This window comes from Protopterus annectens, chromosome 8.part0 (assembly GCF_019279795.1).
Source record: "Protopterus annectens isolate FY-2018-M chromosome 8.part0, PAN1.0, whole genome shotgun sequence".
Taxonomy (NCBI): Eukaryota; Metazoa; Chordata; order Ceratodontiformes; family Protopteridae; genus Protopterus; species Protopterus annectens.
Genome location: NC_056741.1, coordinates 1,978,910,480 through 1,978,934,302, shown reverse-complemented (window position 1 = coordinate 1,978,934,302; position 23,823 = coordinate 1,978,910,480). Strand labels below are relative to the sequence as shown.

General features: G+C 41.8%; 1 protein-coding gene across 4 annotated transcripts in view; it reads right to left on the bottom strand.

The window, feature by feature from the left end:
• KIFC3 (kinesin family member C3) overlaps positions 1-23,823 on the bottom strand; it is a 663,225-nt gene that overhangs the window by 53,991 nt on the left and 585,411 nt on the right. The window lies entirely within an intron of this gene.

Below are 23,823 nucleotides of genomic sequence, written 5' to 3'. Positions count from 1 at the left end.
AACATGTTAAAATAATTTACAAGATTAATTTTTCAGTCTAAACTGCACAACTTCATTGACAAAGGCAGTTCGCTTTTTTGAATGAGTAAGAGTCAGACTTGGCATTTACTTACTCCTTCAATGAAATACCGGGATTACAGAAGTCATTCCCAAAATAAACAGAAACTACTACACAGATGAGTTAAGCTGCAGTATGCTCAGGTGCTGCAAAGTGAGGCACAAACAGAATCTAACAACCATTAGTCAAATACTGAATTTTGGCTTCCAGTCCAGGTAAGTAAAGTAATAGTGATTAAAGACAAGAAAGTCAATACAATTTTAAAGCAATGAAGTATTGGCAAATATAAATTTAAACCATACTGAAGAATCTGTTGGGAATAGAAGAAAGGCATAACATTATGGTGACTTACCTACTCTGGGAAGAGGGAAGGGGATTCCTGGATAGGTCAATTACACATTGTAGAGACAGGGGACTCTAGTCCTATCACAAGCATATATATATATATATATGTGGTTTACTATCAATAAGTCAAAAGTTAAAATAAAATGTGTATGTATTAGCGAAGTGTTTCGCCGAATGTACACATTTCCGTATGTACCTAATGTCGAAAACAGCTGTTAATTGTCAAAAATGTCGCGAGTGACATTTTCGATAATCAACAGCACTCCCAGCCTTCCCTTAACTCCCTACCTAACTAGCCTAAACTCACATTTATGCAGGGGGGCAAGCCCCCCTGCACCCCCTCTGTGGGGGACTGTGCCCCCCACCCCCCATAACTTAATATTCCAACTCAGAGATCGCACTACAGTGAGGAAAGGGATGTATTTCCCTAACCGCACTGTACCGCAATCCTCTTACATGAGCGAACGTTATAATTGCAAATGTACAGTCCCATTCACAATAATAACGTTCATGCACATAACCTGCCGAACTATGAAGCATTCAAACATATGTTGTTTGAATACTTCATAGCTGTGCAATTGCACGGCGGCATTTTGATAGTAAACCTATATATATATATATATATATATATATATATATATATATATATATACACATATATACACACACACACACACACACACACACACACTATATAGGATCCTTATGAGGTGGAACAGCTTTCCAGTCTTAACGAGTAAGATGTCTCCCACCTTTAAGGAAAAAGGAACCACAGAGAAAACTGGCACTTCACAGTTAGATCAGATGAAGTTCAGTTAAGGAAGAAAATGCTCATCTATGTAATATATTTTATTTTTCAATACAGTAATACTGATTTCTAAATAAAAGTTATAAGTGCTTGATTACTCTGAAGTCTCAAGAGAGAGTGGCTACATTTTGTGATTCTTTTTTCCTGATTTTAAGGTGTTTCAGCTAGCAACTTTGATGCTCATCAAGTACCAGTTTTACCCAGTAGTTTAATATACACATGCACACACATCTAGTTATATATGTATGCATCTAGATATAGCTTTAGATAGATATATGATAACAGGTCAAAGATTGAACACTCGTATGAGAAAATGCTTTTTACTGGTATAAATAGCAAATGTTCATGCAAGCAAATCTTTTCACTGATGTTTCATCCAGTTCATAGACACATTAGCTGCAATGAGAATTACCTCATTGTCATCTAATTTGGATCTTTCTGAATCACCGTTAAATACTGTGAGGGTAGATCAGCACTTTATTGTGGTCAATAACAGTGTTGGCAGCTGCATCATGTTAGCAGAGGCTACCCCCAAATTCTCTCTCTCACACACAGCAGACATTTAAACACAATCACATACCCTATTACCCACCCCTGTGTTATAAGAATGTACCCGATGTCTCCTTTTCCTGCCCTTTTAAATCATACATTTCAGGTCCATCTGTAAAATCCATTGTAGTGCAAAAGTGTTACACTACAACTTTCTAAGTTTGAGAGAGAGAGAATGAAAATCCATCCCAAATTTTGTCCCACCATTAATTTTGACACTGTCTTGCTTTTTTGTGCTATGAGACAGAGATGTTCCTAATGTTCCCATCCCTCTTCCTTGTAAGGCACAAATGGTTGTAGCCAATGAATAATGCCCAGCCCCCCCCCCCCAAAAAAAAAAAAAAAGCTCAGTGGGTTAATGCCAAGGTTTACTGTGGCAAGGGTGCAGACTTCAAATCCTTCTACCAACTTTTTTTTTTTTTTTTAAACTTTCATGTTTTGTTTTTGTTCCTTGCAGATGAGCAAGAGTATGAATGTTGTTTGCACTAGATTCAATATTGTCAGGGCTGCCTACTGTAAGTCTGTTGCTCAATACTGTGAGAACTGACATCAAAAATGCAATTCTGACACGCACAATACTCAACAAATTGTGAAACTCACTGTTAAGCATTTAAAGCACCTACACCCCTACAGATGTAGGCAGCTGTTCCTCCTACACCATACTACTTTTTATACTCTTGAGATCACTGAACCTCAGACCCGTGCGAATACTCCAGGATAATGCAATCTAAGAATCAACATATAAAATCCCCCTCCCCATTTTGCACTTAAAGTTTTACTGTTTTAAGGATGAAAGTTATGGCCCTTGGATTTTCATTAGAAACTCTGGGGATTGGTATAATGGTTAAGCTGTTTGCCTCATGGACACAAGATATAGGGCTTGATTCTCACCTTTAGAAAGGAAATTGGCTAGACTTAAAATATCCCAGAAGGGCAGCTAGCCTCGTACTTACCTATGAACCACAGCAAGGTAAAACATTGGTGCCTGGGATAGGGTTAATGAACTTGTGATCATTTTCAAGGGGAACAGATGGATACTGTCTACAATATATGATGCTCAGAGGAGAAAATGAATTAAGTATTGTATAGGTTTCTAGGTAAGTAATTGACAATCAGTCTGTAGATCATTACAAGCCTAGCAAATAACCTGTATTCAAAAGGTTCATCCAGCCTCAGAGAGGACAAAACAAGATAGGATGCATTACTGGAGGGATGCATTAAAAGGATATGCTGGTAGTAGGAAGAAATGTAAGAGTACAAGCTACAAGCTGGAAGTATGTTCAAGGAAATGAATGTGATAAGATATCAGGAAGAATCTCTCTTAACTGTCCATATTTTTGTAGTACGTGCAGATTTTTGATTTACATTTCTGGTCTGTTCTTAAAATTGGTAGCTTTCTGGCAAATCAAAGACTGAAGCCACTAAATTACATCTATTTGAGTTCGACAGCATATCCTTCAGAAAATGCATTCTAATACAAAACCTACCACTCTAGCAACTTTTTGAGTTTATAAGAGCAATATTTAAAATTTGTCCCTGATTTTTAGGCCCTTGTCCCTCCCATTAGTTTTGGCTGTGTCCAGAGTTTGTGCTCTTAAGAGGTTAAGAGGTCTGTCAGGAAGTAATAGTGGTTTGCATGTATAATTCTATTACAAGGGGGAATTATGAAAAGCAATATAGTTGTGTGTGTGGGTGATGCTTAAAAAGCAGGGGTATGATTCAATGATGCTCACACTGCGTACAAGAGGATGAGAGAAGACAGCAGTGGGGGTAGACCTGAGTGAAGGCAATGCATTAAGTACGTCAGTCAGGTGCTGGCGATAATGGAGTGGAAAGTGGGGGATGGGAGGAGTGTGCATGGAAGAGCTGACTGGGAAGTATGGGAGATGAGGATGTAGCCGAGTAAGGAAGTGATAATGCAGGTATAAGGGCACTGTGGGAGAGATCCAAAATCTAAGCTACCTCATTTTCATATTGTACTTGGTACAGACTTGTGTGGTGCAACTGATATTGGGTAAGAAGGCATTGCAGTGCAAGTGGGATGGGAGGCAGAAGAATGGAAATCATGACATAATTGCATCATAACTCTATTAAGACACTGTTCCTTGAGGGGAAAAAAGGTTACTGAAACCCCATGCTGAATTTTAAAGATGAAAACATACTCACCTGAAATGGCTTCCTACAATCCTCAGTCTATTCAAACACAAGATGCTAAAGTGTTATGCTAATCAATTGAATATACCATACCCAGACCTCCCCCATCCTCTTAAAAGCCAAGACAATACACTTTTGCAAAATTACACCTGCTGTCCAGATTCCTCTCCTTAATGAAACAATGATAAATTTGCCTTTTAAGAACTCATTAGAGCATCTTTACCTTACCAAACTTTGCAATTAATGTAGGGACCACCAGTGATATCAACCATTAACTAACTGGATGTTTTGCTCCTGCCATCAAGTATCTTATTCCTTATACTGTAATACTTTATTGATATTAGTATTCTTAGAAAATTTTCTTAAATTTGTAAACAAGCTCAATTATTACAGGAAAAATATTACCCTTGGTGCACACACAGAGTCAGGATCAAGCCTCCATCTCTTGTTTTCTACAGACACAGGTCAAAGCCCTTGAGAAAAGTAACACAGCTTGCAAGTTACAGAAACATAATAGCTGCAACAACATGAGAACTTCTCTATAGTAAAATAAATCATTGCAAAAAGTTGATAAATAGGGCCAGGTCAAGTTTTTTGTGACAAAGACAGGTATCCTTATTAAGCAACATCAAAAGCTTTTGAAACAAAATTAACTGCATGCAGAACTTAAAAGCATTTTTCCCTTATTCACAAATTATACTTCCTGTTTCTTATGTATATTAAGCCTAGATGATTAGCCACAAAACAGACATTAATACCCGTATCTGTAATAAAAGAGTTTATCTAGCTTTTAAAACAAAACTAGTTTCTTGAGTTTGCCTTTCAAAATAAAATCAATAGCTCAGGAAAGTCTCCAGCTCTGGACAAGCCGGCTCTATCAGCTTGATTTTCACACAAAGTAACACAGGCTGAAATCCACTGATCCAAACACGAAAATGTATTTAAAACATGAAACAAAGTAAGCACTTTCGTCTGGTATATATAAATAGACTTCTTCAGATAATTTTTTGCACAATAATGTTAGCATAATTATTTATATATGTATGCATTTTAAAAAAAATGTTTCATACCATGCGGGTTTAGGCTATTTATTGTGTAATAAAGTTTATGATTTTAGAACAGATACATATGTATTTTTTTATTCTACAAAGTGATTTATATGAGATGCCTTTTTAGCTGCATCATGCATTTTGGTTAGTACAAAAAGTTTTTCTTTTCTTTGAGCTCATTAAGTTTAAGTGGGGTGTGACCAATTGTGACTGATGTATATAACTTGCTTTGCATGCAGTTTTTAATTGTCTGAAGAAGCCTGGTTATATATACCAGACAAAAGCGCTTACTTCGTTTCATGTTTTAAATAATTTTTCGTGTTTGGATCAATGGATTTCAGCCTGTGTTACTTTGTGTGAAGGCTGGTTTAGGTTTGTCTATCAGCTTGATCCCACACTCCTCTCTGCCATTCACTGCAAGGGTCTACTGCATACCAAGTTCATTCTGAAACTTAGGGCATCCATCATAACTTGATCTTCACCAGTGCAATACGAACCTAAATGCTAACTTCAGCAAAACCAAGACTAAACTGTTTGGTACACATGCTTGCTAAACTGAGGTTAAAAAAAGAAATATACTCCTGCTCCATGTTGCAGCATTGTTTAATCTCTGCTAGTTTACTGCATTTAAGGGGTGTATTGTGATCCAGTAGTCAGCTTCTCAATTCACATCCATAAGGTACACAAGAAACGTGCACTACTTGTTGTGGTTACCACAGTAACTGCCACTCTTATAACATATGCAGTGTATGTAGTAATGAATGATACAGAAGCTGTACCTTCAAGGAGAGTTAGCAGGAATTGTGTTTGTGCACAACGTGACTTTTTTGACAGTGCAAGTGAATAAAGGTTCTGAATTACGCTTGCAGGGAGAGGAAAGGGCACAGAGTTAGTGGCTAAAAATAAAAGTTACCTGCACGAGGGAGAAGAAAACAAAGAAAAAAATACAATTAAAGACCTCAGTCTCTATCAACTAACAAAACTAGTTTAAAAAAAGAAAACAAAAACTCTATGACGCAATCACTTACTCTCTACCATTTTATTGTATAACTGGAGGTCTTAGGTGAGTGGCCGCCTCAAGCCAACCAAAACTAAACAAACATTTTTATTTATTATACAACTGAAATAGTGTATGTAACTGACACCTCCTGCAGGTGCACCATCTCTTGTACCCTTCCTAAAGCTCTGTTTAGAAATATTAAGACCTGACATGACCTTTAAATTTGTCAGGGTCATGTGTGTATTTAATCAAAGGATTCTTTCCCTTTGTACAGTTAATTGTAGTATAGCATTTGGTATTTTTATTTATTCACTTTAACCAGGTAGTTGGGCTGGTCCAATGACCATTTTCAGACAGTTTTGTTTGTAAATGGGTCAGAAGACTCTCTAGGCACAATCTGGACAGAGAAAAAAAATCAAAGTAGTCCACAATGACAAACAGACTATACATATGAACGAATAAGAACATTAGTCACGACACACACAGAGCAAAAAAAAGATCAATCATCATGGCATCACATGATTAACTACATTAAGCAAAACGTATCAAATGACAAATAATAAACATAATGGTGTAATTTAATTTGGACATCTTTCACAGGCAACCATTTGCACTCGAATCACCTTTAATACTTCAAGTTCATATTTCCCCTGCTGGGAACAGCATGAGGTTCCAAAATGTAAGCCCAAACATGGAAAATGGTTTTCAGCTGCAGTCGTAAAAGTACTTGAGCGTGGTCAGACCAAGCATTCTAAAAAAAACTAGTCTCAAGAGGTCTTAATGTTTTCATTCTGGGTATCTTGCACATGAATTTGCTTATGTGCATTTGTAGTACCTTATAAACCAATGTGTGTATTAGGTGTCAAGACTAAAGGAGAATAGATGTGCAGCCAAATTTGGGAGGAATCAGACAGTAATGCTTCTTCTTTGGAGGTACCAGGCACAGATTTTGCTTAAAGTTATCTGCAGCGGTATGTTTCTGGCTGAGGTAGAAGCTAGTGTAGAAAGGGTAAATTCCACCATGGGTTTTCAAAAAGCGTTTTGTCAGAATCTGGACACAGCTTTAGTTTATTTAGACAGTAAAGCTTACATGTAGTCAGGATAACCATAGGAAAAGGAATGCTGTCATGATGTGCATTTAATGAGAACAAACAACCTCTGTAGGGTAAAAAGAAGTTATGTACTCACCATAATGTTCCATCTGTGTTGTCGATCTTCATTCAGTCTTGATGAATGGGGACTCGGAACCAGCTACGCCATTATACAGCTCGCTCCAGCCAAAAAACTCTCGAACTAAGACTCTACCCATAATGCCCCTCTCTACATTACCTCAGATCGAGTTTGCAGAGCATAGCAAGAGTGTACACAGAAACTGTAAGCAGAAGCAATGTCCAAGGTAAAAGCTCTATGGAAACCTAAGACAAGGGTTTGATCCCCCAGGAAATCTACAGGAGGGGGAAGGTGGGTGGATGTCAAGAATGAATGAAGATTGATAACACAGATGGTATGTTATGGTGAGTACATAACTTCTTTATTGGATGTTATCAATCTTCATTCATTCTTGACGAATGGGGCAGAGTCCCTACATACTTTATTTCCTGGGTGGCCTTATGGAAGAATATTCTTACCCTGGAGACCAAATACAATTTGTAATGAGTGATAAAGGCATGAGGCATAGCCCAAAAGTTGCAGCTGTGCATATTTCACCCATGGAAGCTTTTGAATGAAAAACAACTGATGTGGCAATTGAGCAGTTTGAATGCACTCTTACAGGTGTAGGTAACTTTGTGTTACTTTCATTATGAACATATCAACTGAATCTCTCAGCCCTCTAAATAAAGTCAGTTTTGACACAGCTTTTTTCCCACCTTTGGGACAGAAAAGGAAATAAACAACTGATTTGATTTCTTGGACTCTCTAGTTCTGTCAAGGTAAAAATATAGTTGCCTACGAACGTCCAGTAGATCATAGGAAGTTACTAGGCTATTGGCCCTGAGGCCCTTTTAAGCCTAGCCAAGAGTTTAGCCCATGCATAGACAAATCAGCACCCGATGCCCCTGTCCAGCAAGGACATAGGTGGAATCTCTGGGATGTATTTTCTATTTCCCATCCAGTTACCCAGATTGCACTTAAAAAGGGGGTAAAGAGGTACTCTGCTTGATGTGGAGAGGGAGTTTTTATTCCATAGATGGGGGAGTCTCTGGGACACAAATCTGTCCCACCAGCAAGTCCTATTGATGTCACAGACCAGGTTGAGGCCGCATGTGCAAATTACTCGAGTCAAGCTTGATTTGCAGATATGCAGCAGTCCCATCAAGGCGGGGTCTGAGATCGCCTTGCATGCCAGACAGAGGTCACTTCTGAAGAGACTGTATGAAACAGAGTAGAGGCATAGGGCTTTTAGCCTATCTGTGTATGATAGACTTTTGAGGCCCTGGATTCACTTGGTGAGGAACCTCTGTGGTCTCTCCAGCTGCTGTGTGTGCTTTGCGAGCTACATGCCGAATGGGTCACTGTACTCAATAATGGGCCGTATAAGGGAAGAATACAGGGATGTTATGACCTCCTTGTCCCTGGATGAGATATCCTTATTTATAAGGTGGGCCATGTAGAAAGCTTTCCATACAATGGAAGCAACATGGTGGTCAAAAGTCAGGCCATCAATATGGGTGCCCAAATCCCTCACAACTGACTGAGTGCTTAGAACATTGTTATTAATGTGAATACAATGTCCACAACTGTGGCAGGTTAGCGCGTAGGTTCAGAAAGATGCTGAAAATAATCTTGAACAAAGGTAAACCACAGCGTTAGCAGGAACCAATCACCAAATGAAAAACATGTGTTGGATCTGAAGAAGCTACAGTGCGAAAGCGCTCATCCTGTCTGTTTTCCTGTCTATTTTGGATTAAAGCTGGAGTTTTTACATCATATGCCTTTGGATTTTTTCATTTGGTGATTGGTTCCTGCTAACGCTGTGGTTTACCTTTGTTCAAGATTGTTATTAATGTGATAATTTGTGGGGACATCTCTCTCCCAAAAGGGGATGATGATGCATTTTTTTGTATTCAGCTTGAGGCCATGTTTCTGGCACCAGACATTTGTTTGGGTGAGACCCTCTTGGAGGAAGTCCACGTCAATAGGGGAATTGATGACAGCTCCCAACTTGCAGTCATCTGCAAACTTGGTCAGCCATAACCCACTGGTTTTGGCCAGTACCTCAGAAAAGTATATCCCAAATAACAGAGGCCCCAAAACCAAACCCTGGGGTACACCACTCGATACGGGTCTACTGCTTGAGGTGGCTTCCCCTATTTTGACTAGGAGGGTTCTATCAATGAGCCAGTTGGGTACCCATCTAGTAACATACGGACTGATGCCTAGTTGAGAGAGGTTTATTTATTATGCCAGAGTGGGGAATAGTGTCAAAGGCTTTGGCCAGGTCATGGTAGGCAGTGTGCACAGTCTCCCCTTCATCCATGGCTTTGGTGACTGTCTCAAAGAAGTCAACAAAATTTAACAGACATGACCTCCCCTTGACTAAGTCAAACTGTGTGGGTTCAAGTGTTTGGAGGTTGCCAATGTCCTTGTGTATAAGGTCCATGATAATCCATTCCATTGCCTTGCAGATCTGGCTAGTTAGGCTTATGGGTCTATAATTTCCCGGATCTGTGGACGCTCCACCTTTGTGTAAAGGGATGACATTGGCTGTCCTCCACTCAGCTGGGACAAAACCGGTACTCAGGCTTTGGCTGAATAGGGTGCCTAATGGTGCTGCAAGTTCCTGCCCGAGTTCATGTAGGATGCAGCCTGGGATGTTATCAGGTCCCATGGAGGCTGTATTTTTTGTCTTTGAGAGAGCAGTGATGACCTGATCCCTAGATATAAGGGGAAGGGGGCAGTACTGGGAATGTCCTGATTTACTAATGGGGAAACAGAGGGGTGAAATTTTCACTGAATCTGTCAGCCAGCAAGTTTGCTATATCTATGGCATTTGTATATGTGGTGTCCTTGACCATTAGTTCTGAACAGAACTGGGTGCTACCTTTGAAATTACAGACATGTGAAGAACGCCTTATGATTGTCTCTGGTAGATGTGGCCAATTTGGACTCGAAGCTTGCTTTGGAGTATTTCAGTAGTGCTCTTATTTGCGTGTTTAGGCTAAGGAGAGATTGCTTCCAGTTGGATACCTGCTCCTTCTTGGTCCTGGTCAGCAATTTATTTCTTCTTTTATAGAGTTTATTTATTGCAGATGTCCAGCAGACAGGTTTACTCTTCCTTGCAGAGGATGATTTAGTCCTGTCAGGTATTCCTGATTCCATGCATCTATATAAATGTTTGTATAGTAATTTGGTATAGTTTTGGATACTGGTGCCAGAGGGGGAGGGGGCTGTGAAGCTGTTTATACCATCCCTCAGGAGGCTGTAATCAGCTTTGGAGAAGTTTTTTTTGATTGACCCTAGCTGGGGGGGGGGGGGGGGTCAGGGGAGATGGTGACTTCAAACATGACCACGTTATGGTCGGATCTTACACGGGAGGATGATACTGCAGGGATGCTCCAGTGGCTACTCATGTTGATTAATACCAAGTCCAAAATATTATCACTTCTTCTGGGGGTATCATCTAGCAGTTCCAAAGCATTTGCATTTACAAAATCGAGGAATCTCTGGGTATTTGCATTCTAGCAAGAGTAGTTCTTCCAGTCTATGTTTGGGTGGTTAAAAGTCACCCAGGATAAGGGTAAAGGGTTGAATTTTGATAGATTCGAAGAGGTCTAGATAGGCAGTTTGGGCATCTTGGGTCAGATTTGGGGGCCAGTAGTTAGCTATTATTTGTATAGAGGTCTTTGTCAATAGTTAAATGCACCTGGAGTGTCTCCTGTGCGTCATACACACCTCCAGGCTGGTCAAACAATATGTTTTTATATATATTGAAACTCCACCTCCTTTGGCTTTACTACCCCCAGTTTGGAGTCTGAATCTATGATAGGATGAGTAACCAGGTAAGGCTGGGGTGCTTTCCTCAGCTTTGAACCACGTTTCCAACAAACAATATTCACCTTTGTTGGAAAACTTGTGGAAGAAAACTGGTAGCTCAACAGTTTGATTAATACTGTCTTCAGAGACCACCTTAGGAAGGAAGGGTTAGTTCTCAATTACACCCTGTCTTTATGAAAAATGATATAGGGGGGGGTTGCACATAGTGCCTGGATCTCAGATTCTCTTCTGGCTGAGGTGATGGCTACTAGAAAAAGTTTTCCAGGAAAGGAACTTGAGATGGCAAGTTGCCACTGTTTCAAAAGGAGGTAGTACTAAAGATGGCAAAACTAAGGGTAGATCTCACAGAGTTAAGGGATCTTTGACTGGTGATTTTTGGTGCAAGGAACCTTTGAGAAAATTCTTGCATAGGTGATGGGAAATAAGGAATGGTCATCATATTCATTGTGAAAATTAGAAATGGCTGCTGGCTGAACTCCAATGGTGTAAGCAGTAGTTCCTTGGTCAAAAACGATGGCTAAAAATTCCAAAACTTTTTTAGATGGTGCCAAAAAGGGGTCTAAATTGTTTTCAAAGGCCCGAATTAAAAATCTCTTCCATTTAATAGAATACAGTTTCTGGGTGGAAGGTCTTTTGGAAGCCAGAGTTATATTCTTCTGCCTGGTGACTAACAGAATTGGAGGAACCAAGCTGTTAGCTTGAGAATGCGTAGATCGGGATTGCACCAATCCCTGCGGGTGAGACAGCAGGTCTGGAACGGAGTCCAGAATCCAGGGATGGTGAATCAAGTGAGGACATAGAAAGGGGAACCAAACTTTCCTGGGCTAAAAAGGAGAAATGAGAATCACTTTGGCTTGCAACCTTTGAGCTTTCTTTAGGAAGAGAGGTATGAAAGGAAAAGGCGGGAAAGGCATAATGAAGACCCAAGGGCCAATATAGAAGGAGAGCGTTTCTTGGGGACTCCCCCCTGAGGGGGAATTATGGCAAAGTAGCTTCTGCACTTGTTGTTCATTGGGGAGGTAAAGAGATCACAGCAAGTCTGGCCCCAGTGGCGAAAGATTTCCTTTGCCACTTTGGAATTGAGCGACCACTCATGAGGCAATAGAAAGTGCCTGCTCAACTTGTTCGCTATCATGTTGGAGCTCCCTGGGATATCTGTTGCCACAAGAAAGTGGTTGGAAGATACTCCCCATTGCCACACTCAGGGCCTCCCGGTAAAGAGGGTAGGATTTGGTTCCACCCAGTTTGTTGATATACTATACAACTGACATGTTGTCTGACTGGATTGCAACTGTTCATAGAGTATGAGCAGACTGAAAGGCTTGCAATGTTAGGAGCACTGCTCTCATTTCAAGGACACTGATGTGTAAGTTGGCCTCTTGTGGAGACCATGTGCCTTGGACTGTTCTTCCCAGGTAATGACCCCCACCCCATCTGTGAGGCATCCATGGTCACTATGGCCTTGCGTTGAGGAGGAACAAAGGGATGGCCCATTAGGATTTCCTCTGACTGCATCCACCAGAACAGATCCTTTTCAATGGCCTGTTACTAAGATTGAGTGAGTCATCAGGTGAGATAGAATGGACCATTGAGAAGCCAGAAGCCATTGAAGTATTCTCATGTGAAATCTTGCCAAGGGAACCAAGGTGATGGCTGCCACCATAGATCCTAGGGCTTGAAGGACAAATAGAGTAATAGTAAAATGAGCTAATCTCGAGACCTTATCTTTTGGAGCCTATGAAAGGGTAGAGAAGCTATACACAAAACTAATGAAAGCAGGCTTTTATGAATTCTAGGTCCTGAGTGGGGGACAGCTATGACTTTTCTTTGTTGACTGTTATGCCCAGAGCACTGAACAAGTTTATGATGAAGTCTGTGGCTTGAAGCAGTAGATGCTTGATAGAGGCGGTGAGGAATCAGTTGTCTACATAATGAATCACCCAGAATCCGTGCAGTCTCATATGAGCCGTGACTGCTGTCATGCATTTGATGAACACTCTGGGGGGCTGTGGTGAGGACAAAGGGCAGTGCTCTGAACTGATATTGACTGGTCCCGTTTGTCTATCTTTATGTGGCAATACATGTCTTGAAGATCTATACAGCACATATAATCATTTTCCCCTAGAAATGGAGAATAGACTGAACCATGACAATCTGGAATTCAGAAGGATGAGGTCCAATATTGGTCTCCAGTCCCCCATCTTCTTTGGCACTAAAAAGAACTTGGAGTAAAATCTGGATCCTATCTGGTCTGGTGGGACATCCTGGATGACTTTTTCCAGCTTTTGAACCTCTATGGCTGCTTGATCCCTCTGATTGGGTGGAACATCAGGGATTTTTCTCACTGATCTTGGGAAAAGGGTGAAAGGGATATGATAGCCTCTGGTAATGATTCTCTGTACCCAAGTATCATTTGTTGCCAGGCTGTCGAGCGCAGTAAATGTCTTCCCCCTGACTGCTTCCAGAGGTAAGCAATTGGGCCTCCTTTCAGGAGCGCTGGTAGGGTTGTCCAGAGGAATAGTCACTGGAACCCTGGTGTCATGGGCCACCTCTGCCTCTCAGTCAGTCTCTCCCATCTGAGCTCCCCACTCTGCCTGGAGGGGAGCCGCTGGCATGTGTGCCCTGGAAAGGCCCCCAGGACTTCTTGAACAACATCCTTCCACTCCTCTGACTCTTGGAGTTGATCTTAGAGGAGCAGAAAAATGAATGCTCACAGCATCAGGTCTTTCCATCTTTTTCACACCTTGCTAGTGTGTCCTTCACCTTGGGGTTGAACAAAGATGATCCGTCAAAAGGAGCACTGACAAAGAAAGACGTGAAGGGCTCCATGAATTCATACAAGCACATCCAGGTGTGGTGCCTTATGGCAATGCCAGAACCCGCTGCTCTGTTCATGCCTTCAGCAGTGTGTGCAATAAGCCACATGGGTGAGTTTGATACAGCCTCCAGGGTAGCTAGCAGAGAGGTGACCTTATCCTGCACCTTGTTAAAACATAGTTCCAGTGAGAGTATCTGATAACTCCTTAATCAGATCTCTCTGGAGTTTAGTAAAATCTGCCATAAAGTTCAAGGACTTGAGTGCAAAGGTCGATGAAGCATAGACCCATTTTCCAAATCTGTCCATCATCATCACAGACTCCTGGTTAGGCAGATGTACAGTAGGACTCTCATTGGCAAGTTCTTCTTGGTGGAAGGTGCCATCACCATGAAATCTACTGCTAAACCCTTGGTCCAATATTGGTGGTCCTCTGGCAGACATAGAATTTTGTCTGGTCTCTGGGGAATAGGCTTTATGGAGTCAGGGGTCTTCCAAGCCTGCTATGTGATCAGCTTAATACGATTGTCAGCGAGTGGGGTCATCCAAGAAGTAGATGGTCAAGCACCAAATGCTTGCAAGTACATGGATTCCTCTGAGGTTGGATCTTAGAGATTCACGTTACCCCTCTGCTTGAAGATATCTAGGATCTCTCCACAGGAGCTGTCTTCAGAGGTTGACTGGGGGGACCTTTCCCTTCATTGAAACCCATGTCCTTGGTAACAGATTCTTCCAGGGAATCTAGGTGCTTCCTCTTGCATGTCTTCTTATGGGGGGGGGGGGGATTCCCCAGGAATTTCTGTGGAAGACTCCGAAAAGGAGTAACTTGAAGCTTTGGTGCTCGCTGTCCTGCCATGTGGACTGGTGTCAGCTCTGGACCAGGAGATATGGCAATCTGACACTTTGATGCAGGAGGGGCCAGCTAAGAGCCTGCAGAGGCTAAAGCTCTCTCCATAAACTGGAGGTCAGGACCCCTCCCCCCCAAAGAAGAATAGGAGCCCGGAACTGAGAAAGATGACCTAAGAAAAGATGTCACACCCCACTCAGAGTCTCCCCCCTCTAAACCAGGAGCAGGGGAAGGACCTGCAACTAAAAGTCCAGAGAGCCAAGATTGGCACCTCATAAAAAACAGGAACTAATCCAAGACCCTTGGAACCAGCAGTGGAGTCTCAGCCCAGAGAATCTTGTCTGTTCTGAGAAAGGAACAGAAGAAGTCAGAGCAACATCTGGTGCCAAGGTAGGAATGTTTAATGGCAACAGAACATCTGGCACCAGGGAACTGAAGTTCTGGGCTCTGAAACTCCAGTGGAGGTCAGAGGAGGAGATAGTGCAGGAGTCCTTGGAGAACATACTCCAACTCCAGGAGAGAGAGGGGCCTGAAAAGGGGCAGAAATACCTCTGGCCACCTACAGTTGATCTACCAATATCATAAAGTCTACCTGAGAGAGACTCCTGGAGGATCTAATGGATAATCCTGAAGGAGACTTTTGTGAGGTCCAGAAAGGGACTGGGCAGCTGACCCACAAAGGGGTCTATAGAAGGTGAATACCTCATCCTAGGAAGATTCAGATCTGGTTTCAGCATTGTGGGGGTGGGTAAAGCCCATTGAGGAGCCATTGGAAAAGTCATCACGGAGTCAGAAACCAAAGATGCCGGTGCTGATGTTGCTGGCGAAGGCACTGCAGTAGCAGTAGTCGGTGCTGAGGATTCTTGAATTTTTAGCTTTGGTACCTTTTCGCTTGATTCTGAGGAGGTACTCAGGACCGTAGCCTTATGTTTTTGGGCCAGTAGTGCTGTTGGAGAGACAGGTACCGAGTGGCTCTTCTTTTTGTAAGGGTCTGATTTCAGAGTGGAATCAGACTTGGACAAAGCTTCACTACAAATAGTTCTCAAGATGCCCTTTAAAATGAGCTTATTTCAATGCTCAACCAAGGCCCAGTTACTAAAGGCCTGGCAGATGTCGAAATTTTGGTCAAGATGTGGAGCCAATAAACACATGAAAGATGTCCATCAGAACTGGGCATCTTTTTTCCCCAGTCTTGACACTGTTTAAATCCAGAAGTGCCTTTATGTTTTTCTGCCAATTTAATGACTGGTATTTAAAAGTAACAAATGCTACACACACACACACACACACACACACACACACACACACACACACACAAAGCAAAGATAAATGGAAGGACTACCAATGATGGTAGTGGAGAATACCCAAAAAGGTATAAGGAAAGGAGAGAGAAGAGGTACCAACAATGGTATAAGAGTTACCACAAGAGTTAAGAAAGGCAGGAGAGGGAGTTACCAACAATGGTAATGCAGATTACCAAAGGTATAGGATAGAGTATTCAAACGCAGCTGAGAAAAAGAATTATATAAAGGTATACTATAGATTGTGAAAAATTAAGGAATTAGCTTAAATATAGAAATTTTTAAGGACTTAGCTGAGAGCAATGGCTGACACGTCTTGCTGACAGAGCAGCAAATGAGATCTGGGATAATGTAGAGAGGGGCATTATGGGTAGCACTGACGGCTGGTGACTTCAAATCAAAGGGGGGCTGTAGGAAACAGCTAAGTGGTTGTGGCCAATGAGAACGGGTGTGGCCAACTAGAAAGGGGTGGAGCTATGCTCAAAACCACAAAAACTGGGATTTTAATTAAATACGCTGCCCTGGGTGCCAAACTGTCATTATGAGAGTCCAATCAAGACAAAATGAAGTGCAGAAGAAAAAAATATTTCAATGCATTGGCTACATGACAACTTACTTGATATCTAGATGGAAACAAAAAGGTTGTGAGGCATGAAAAAATTACTTTTTAAATACATTACTGGAATGTCGGTCAAAATCAAGTATAAAAAAAAAAACAAGCAGCACTCAACTCATATCACTTCTCCTTGCACTGCAGTTCTAATTATAATTTATTTTCAGCTTTATAAAAGTACCAAATAACACGCTGAAAGTAGCAATCTCTGTGATACCCCCACTTGTAAAAATGTTTTTTTTTCCAAAAAAGACCTGCTGCCTGCGTCTGACAACAACTATCTACTTGTTTCATGGGGAAAACATGATCAAAGTAAAAAAAGAACAGCAAACAAGAAACAAGCTCAAGATAAATTGCTTAAAGTATTACTGCACAGGTTATGAACCACGCATGATAGACTGGCATTCTGTTTAGTTTATGGGTAAAGCCTGCAAAGATGACTGCAAGTCTCCAACAAATGTAATGAGCTTCTGAAAATACTGTAATCTTGTCCTTTATTACAAACACTGTCATATGCATTTCAATACCTAAGGCTTATACGCTATCTAGTTATGTAAGTATTCTCTGCATGGCAACAACAAAAGGCTTTCAATGCTGGTAATTCTTTAGCAGTATGCTTATTAAAGCTTACTTGATGGTCATTAAAGAATTGCTACTTAAACACAGAGCAACAGGGACTGCAACAACATGCATTTTCTGAATAATAAGTAGTATAACTCAACAGTATACAAATATGACAGAAAACCAGAACATTCTGCAAAAACAAGGACAGAGGAAAAGCCACCTAAGATGGGGGGGGGGGTACTCTGCACATTTACACTGCATAACTGCTCCTTGCCTTGCTTGGATACAACCAGAGTCACTACATGAGGGAGTGATGTGCAACAAGTATGTCACAATTTGAAATGTCTCTGGCTGATGGCCTGACACATTTGTTATACCTCTCAAGCTCAGAGCAAGAAATCTGGACAAAGCCAATAATGGGGGAATACAGCCCCAAAAATAGGGATAAATTTCAAATATTGATCTTATAAACAGAGAATTGCTAGAATAAAATGTTTCGTGTTACCATGTACTTTCTGAAGAAAATGAAGTCTGAAATTCAAATGCCTGTCATTATTTAGTGAATTCAAAATCCAGAAAACCACAGATTTTATGAGGAACAGAACACAACAAAAATTTTACAAGTGGTGGTGGGTAGGGAATTCAAGCTCTTTCTACTTGCTTCCAAGGTACAGGGTTTGAGTCCCCCACCAGGGATATTCCCCTAAGCTCTCTCTAGCCCCCAGGTATATTTAATTCATCCCATTTACCTAAAATGGCACTTGCTGTCTTGTTGAACCATTCTGTTTAACTACTACTTTTCTTTCCTAAGCAGGAGAACAAAGGTTAAAGATGTACTAGTTTAAATACTGACATGTTAGATGTTATCTGCTTTGCATCAAACACATGAAAAGGCTGATAAACTTCTTATTCCCTTCACATTGGACAAAGCCTACCTGTGACCAGTCAGATCCTGTTTAAGTGGCTTAATCTGCTGAATCTAGCTTTGTTTATATGCTTGTTGTTTGTTTGCTTGTTATTTCCCTGGAAGCTAATTCCACCTAATACGCGGCTTCTCAGCGCTTCTGTGGATCACTAGTGATATCTGCATTGCTTACTGTACTAGTTCCTTGTTTCACTTGAAAGAAAGTTACTGTTTGTCGTTTTTGCATTTAGTTACTTTAACACATTGCACTCAAGTTACCTGGCACTTGCTCACTAAAGCAATTATATAAGTCAGCACTAAAAATTAAAAGCACTACACCCTCACTCCCCACTGGCCCTTGTTTTCAATTAAGGAATTCCCAATATTATTCTAGCATGTCCAAAGGTCAGTTGTCAATCTCCTCTCCGGTCCAGCTGGTGAATCTGGGAATCTTGAGGCAATGTTATAACTGCCTCATGTACACAGACAACCCTCTCCTCCTCCCACATAACACAAATACTTGCGAGAGATGCAGCTATTTAGCCAAACTGGAGGCTGAGCTCTCTCAACTCAGGACTGGCAAGACCAGACAGGAGGAGAAGGCAACTACACACACCACAAAACCAGCCTCACATAATGCTACCACACCACTGAATCAAACACATAAACACACAAAGACATACTCGGAGGCTCTGAGTAAAAATTTACCTAAACAGCAGAGGCCTCCAAAGCAGACACCCAAACAACTGCTACCTCAAGACACCCCACAAGCAACACATAAACCACAAAAGCAGTGTGCAAAGCAGTCACAGCCCTTAAGGCCAAATACAACACCAAACATACTTGTCATAGGTGACTCCATAGTCAGACACACTGACGTCTCCACTCACCAGGCTGAACAAGGAGAGGGTCACAGTAAGCTGCCTATCGGGCGCTAGAATCCGCCACATAACACAAGCACTCTGGTCACTCCACGGCAGGTACAAATATGACACAGTCATTGTCCATGCTGGTGTGAACAACCTGAGACGTACCTCCCTGGACTACATGAAAAGAGAAATAGAGGAGCTCTCTGATTATGTAGCCCAGGCAGGTATGACCCTGGCCCTGAGCTGTATCCTTCCTTCACCAAGAATGATGCCACAATATAGAGACAAGATGATCAGCTTTAACAATTGGCTTAATGTCTGGTGTCATTCAAAGGGGATCCAGTGTCTGTCTGCCTGGGATGACATGCTTGACAAGCCACGCTGCTTCGCAAGGGACGGCTTGCACCTGTCACCCCTGGGATTCTGGATATTGGCTAAGGCTCTTGCCACCCCCATAGTGCCTTTTTTAGGCAAGGCTCAAATTCTAAACCTACCACCCTAGAAAACAAAAATGGGAAGAAACTGAGGGTAATGCTGCTCAATGCTAGAAATCTTCTCAGTATGGAGATCAATGTCTGTGCTGTAACTGAAATCTGGTTCAAGGCTCCTGAGAGCACCCCGGCACTATTAGGTTTTACCTCATATCATGCGTTCCGGCCCAAAACCCAGACCACACCACAAAAGGAGGGTGTATCCATATTCATAAAGGATACCCACACCTCCAGGTTGGTGGCAACGCATGAAGCGGAAACCATCCAGGTGCAACTAACCATAGGCAAAACTGCTCTACAAATTGTAGCATGCTACAGGCCACCCTCTCAAACTCAGGAACCCCACACAGCCTTCCTGAAGACACTGGAGGGTATAAATGTATCTCCAAACACCATCATATTGGGTGACTTCAACTACCCGAATATAGACTGGGAACATTACTCAAGCCCTAACTTTCTAGCCCAACGGTTCCTGGAGTTCATAAATTCAAATGCCATGGAACAGCTAGTCACTGTTCCCACGAGAGGAGAAAATATACTAGATCACATTATCACAAACATGGGGACAAAATGCTCCACACCAGAAGTATATCATTGGTGAGATCTGATCATAAACTAATCTCACTGGAAATCCACATCCCGCCCCCCCAAAAAAAAAGACCACAATGAAGAACTTCTCTAAAGCAAACTTCACACTACTCAAGACTGGTGTGGTATCCTTCAAGGCCCCTGAGCCAGTGGAAACCACAACCCAAGCTGCGGAAGCCCTTACAAATGCCTTCTATGAACTCCTCCAGGATTGCATGGATCAGGCAATCCCAAATAAAACCAAGACTCTTTCCACAAAGGGCAAATGTCCAGTCTGGTGGACCCCAGCCATTAACACACTTTACAATAAGAAGAGAAAGCTATTACATGATAGAACAAAATCCATAAAAGGGAAGTCACCCCTGATCATTATTAGTAAAAAAATACGAGCACTCATAAAATCAACTAAGGCCAATTTTGAGAGAAAAATTGCCATGGATTCAAAGGACAATCATAAGGCCTTTTTCAGCTATGTTAGGAACCTGGGTGGAAACTCCCACATATGCTCAGAATTAGTCCAAAATGATACAAAAATCACTGAACCCACAGACATTGCCAACATACTGGCAGACAGGTTCAGTGCAAACTTCACCCCACTCCCCTAAAGGAGAGATAACTATCCCAGCAGAGTGTAGCCTCCCAGACATCTCAAATGCAGGTGAAAGCTGTTCTCTCTAAAGCTAAAAACACAGCATCAATGGGACCGGATGGTGTCCCCGGCTGTGTGCTACACGAGCTAAATGAGGAATTAAACCTGCACATAAGGCAGCTGTTTAATCTCAGCCTTACCACAGGATACGTGCCCAAGGAGTGGCGTACGGCAACTGTGGCCCCACTCCACAAAGGCGGTGCCTCTACGGACCCTGGTAATTACCGCCCCATAAGCTTAACAAGTCTAGTCTGCAAAGCTATGGAGAGGATCATAATGGAGCTCATAAACAAAGATATAGGGGACTTGCAGACATTGGACCAGACCCAGTTTGGCTTCGTCAAGGGCAGATCATGCCTTTGGAACTTGGTCGACTTCTTCAAAACAGTCACTAAGGCCATTGATGAGGGAAAGGCAGTCCATACAGCCTACCTTGACCTTGCAAAGGCTTTCGACACAATACCCCACTCGGGTATTGTAGAAACTTACCAGCTTAAATGTAAACCCATATGTCACAAGATGGGTTGCAAACTGGCTTAAGGACAGAACCCACAGGGTTAGAGTTGCTGGCGCTATGTCAGACTCCAAGCCGGTCACAAGCGGTGTCCCACAGGGCTCAGTCCTTGGCCCCCTATTGTTCGGCATCTACTTCTCAGAAGTACAGGCCAACATGGGAGGACTTTGGCTGACAAAGTTTGCAGATGACTGCAAACTGCGCCATAGTGGAAAGTGCATCGGACACGGATATCCTTCAGAAGGGACTCACGGAAACAGATAGCTGGTGCCAGAGCCATGGCCTGAAGTTAAACGCCAAAAAATGTATAGTCATACCCTTCAGGAAAAACAAGGTAACCCCAAGCTACCATATAGGTGGCAATCCACTAAGCACAGAAGAGGTTATCAGGAACCTGGGGACCCAGGTTGACAGTGGCCTTTCTTCTGACACTCACGTTGCTAAAGTGGTTAGAAAGACCTTCTACATTGCCCACCTGATCATGAAGGGATTCACATCCAGATCTAGTGAGGTCATTGTTCCCCTGTACTCTTCACTTATCAGACCAATGATCGAGTACAATGCCCCATTCGGGATGTATCGCACCCGACATCTGCAGCAATTGGAGAGACCCCAAAGTTCCTCACCAAAAGGATAAAGGGACTCAAAATCTGTCATATGCTGCCAAACTGAAGAAACTCCAGCTCTATTCAGTTGCATACCGTCTGCTCAGAGGTGACATGTGCCTGACATACAAGGCCATGTCCAACCCGGAATTAATGGACATGCTCCACCTCAAAAATCCAAATCCACCAAAACCACTAGAGCAAGCGACTTAAACCTTAGCACGGATATAAATAGGACATGCTGGAGGGATAGATTTATCACTCAGAGACTCCCTATGCTGTGGAATAAAATCCCAGTCCATGTGAGGCAGAGCACCTCGCTGGCTCTGTTCAAGAGAAATCTTGACCTGTGGATGGGAGATCGTAGGTTTATCCCAGGAATCATCTCTGTGTCACTGCTGGACAGAGGCACAACAAACTAATGGGCACAGTATTTTTTCATATAAGGGGTGGCGTAAGCCACAAAAATTTGGGCTAGGCTTATAAATGCCTTAGGGCAGATAGCCTAGTATAAACCTATGAACCTATAATACATGTATTGTCTTTTGTTATGATAAATACAGCAACAGATGTAAGGTTGTTTTCACAGCGCAATATGCTAGGTTGCTGTCATTTGTGCCAATTATGTCAAAAATGTTTCAGGTCTGAACGTATGTTAGGCTGCACTGCTGACAACTATGAAAACATTTACCAAATCTATATGTTAAATTCCAATCTAGAATCATTGCAGGCATTGTACGGCAGTGTTACAGGTTATCCTGTTTAGCTGTCCATCACACTGGGTTAGTCGTAAAACTACCTGGCTTTATGTTCAGATGTTGAGAATGCTACAGAAGTATTTCCAAAAGAAATTAAGACAATAGAGTGAGCACACTCATCATAACAGTGCACTACTAAAGATGACTCTTGCAGTGGAGTGAATTATTTTTCTCCAGTCAGGAACGGCCTTAAGCCATCTGGTACCTTAGGCAAAAGGGCTCCACGGTGCCCCCCACCACCACCTGGTGCCCCCATCCTGGTCTACCTACACCAAATACATACCAGAAAAGTGCCCCTGACAGAGAGGTGCCCTATATGGCCACCTAGTTGGCCTATGCCTAAGGCCGGCTATGTCTCCAGTCACAGCAGTCCATTCATGTATTAAATTAGGATTAAGAATGCCATGTATAACAACAACATATGGGCTATTAATTGTGTGAAGTCACAGGTATTCTTATTTTCACTATTTTTGGTTGACATACATTTCAAAATTCAAAGCTGAATTAGGCAATGTGCTTGTGCAAAAAGATATTGAATTACAGGAAGATATACAGATGGTGACTGATATAAATCAATAAAAGCCCAAAGATTACGAGCTCAGCTATGAGATTGTATCTGTTCAAGATTGGCAACTATAGTGAATATGCTCACTCTGTGCCTTTCTGGTACTTAAACTTTTGACCTGTTGTCATATTCACTTTACATTAAGGGTTAGTGCACAAGGAAAGCCTACTTTTAACAAAAGCATGGGTTAGGACACAAAGGGTAATCTGTTTATGAAATAAATACATGAACCATAGAACTAATAGCTTTAAAGGAACAAATGATTACTGTGTCACTGAGTAATAAATTGAAGTAATTCCTTGCAAGGTGTAGCAATACCTCTTTCATAGAATAACCATCTTGCTGCTTTTATGAAGGTACCATATAATGTAGTTATGACTGTGGAATGCAGGAAGAAAATTCTATGAAAACTGACTGATACACTGAGAATACAAAAAGCAATGACAAACTTGGAATAAGTAGTCTGAGGCTGATGCTACAAATCTGTAAGCTTCAGTACAGTGTGATCTGGTGAGAATACACAACAGATGGACATAAACATATAGACTTGAGTCTTAATTACCTGACAAGATGATATAAAGCATATCCTCAGAATACCAGCTAAGCTGCATTCGCTTCTGTTGATATACTAGGCTCCTGTTGTTTTTTCTTCTCTATTGAATTACCTTAACTCATTACAAGGGCTATTCTTGAATGTGCAAATCTTATAGTTATACGTGTTTTAAATCTGAATTGCATTGTTACTTTATTTATTCAACTTAAGAATGAAAAAATGTACTACA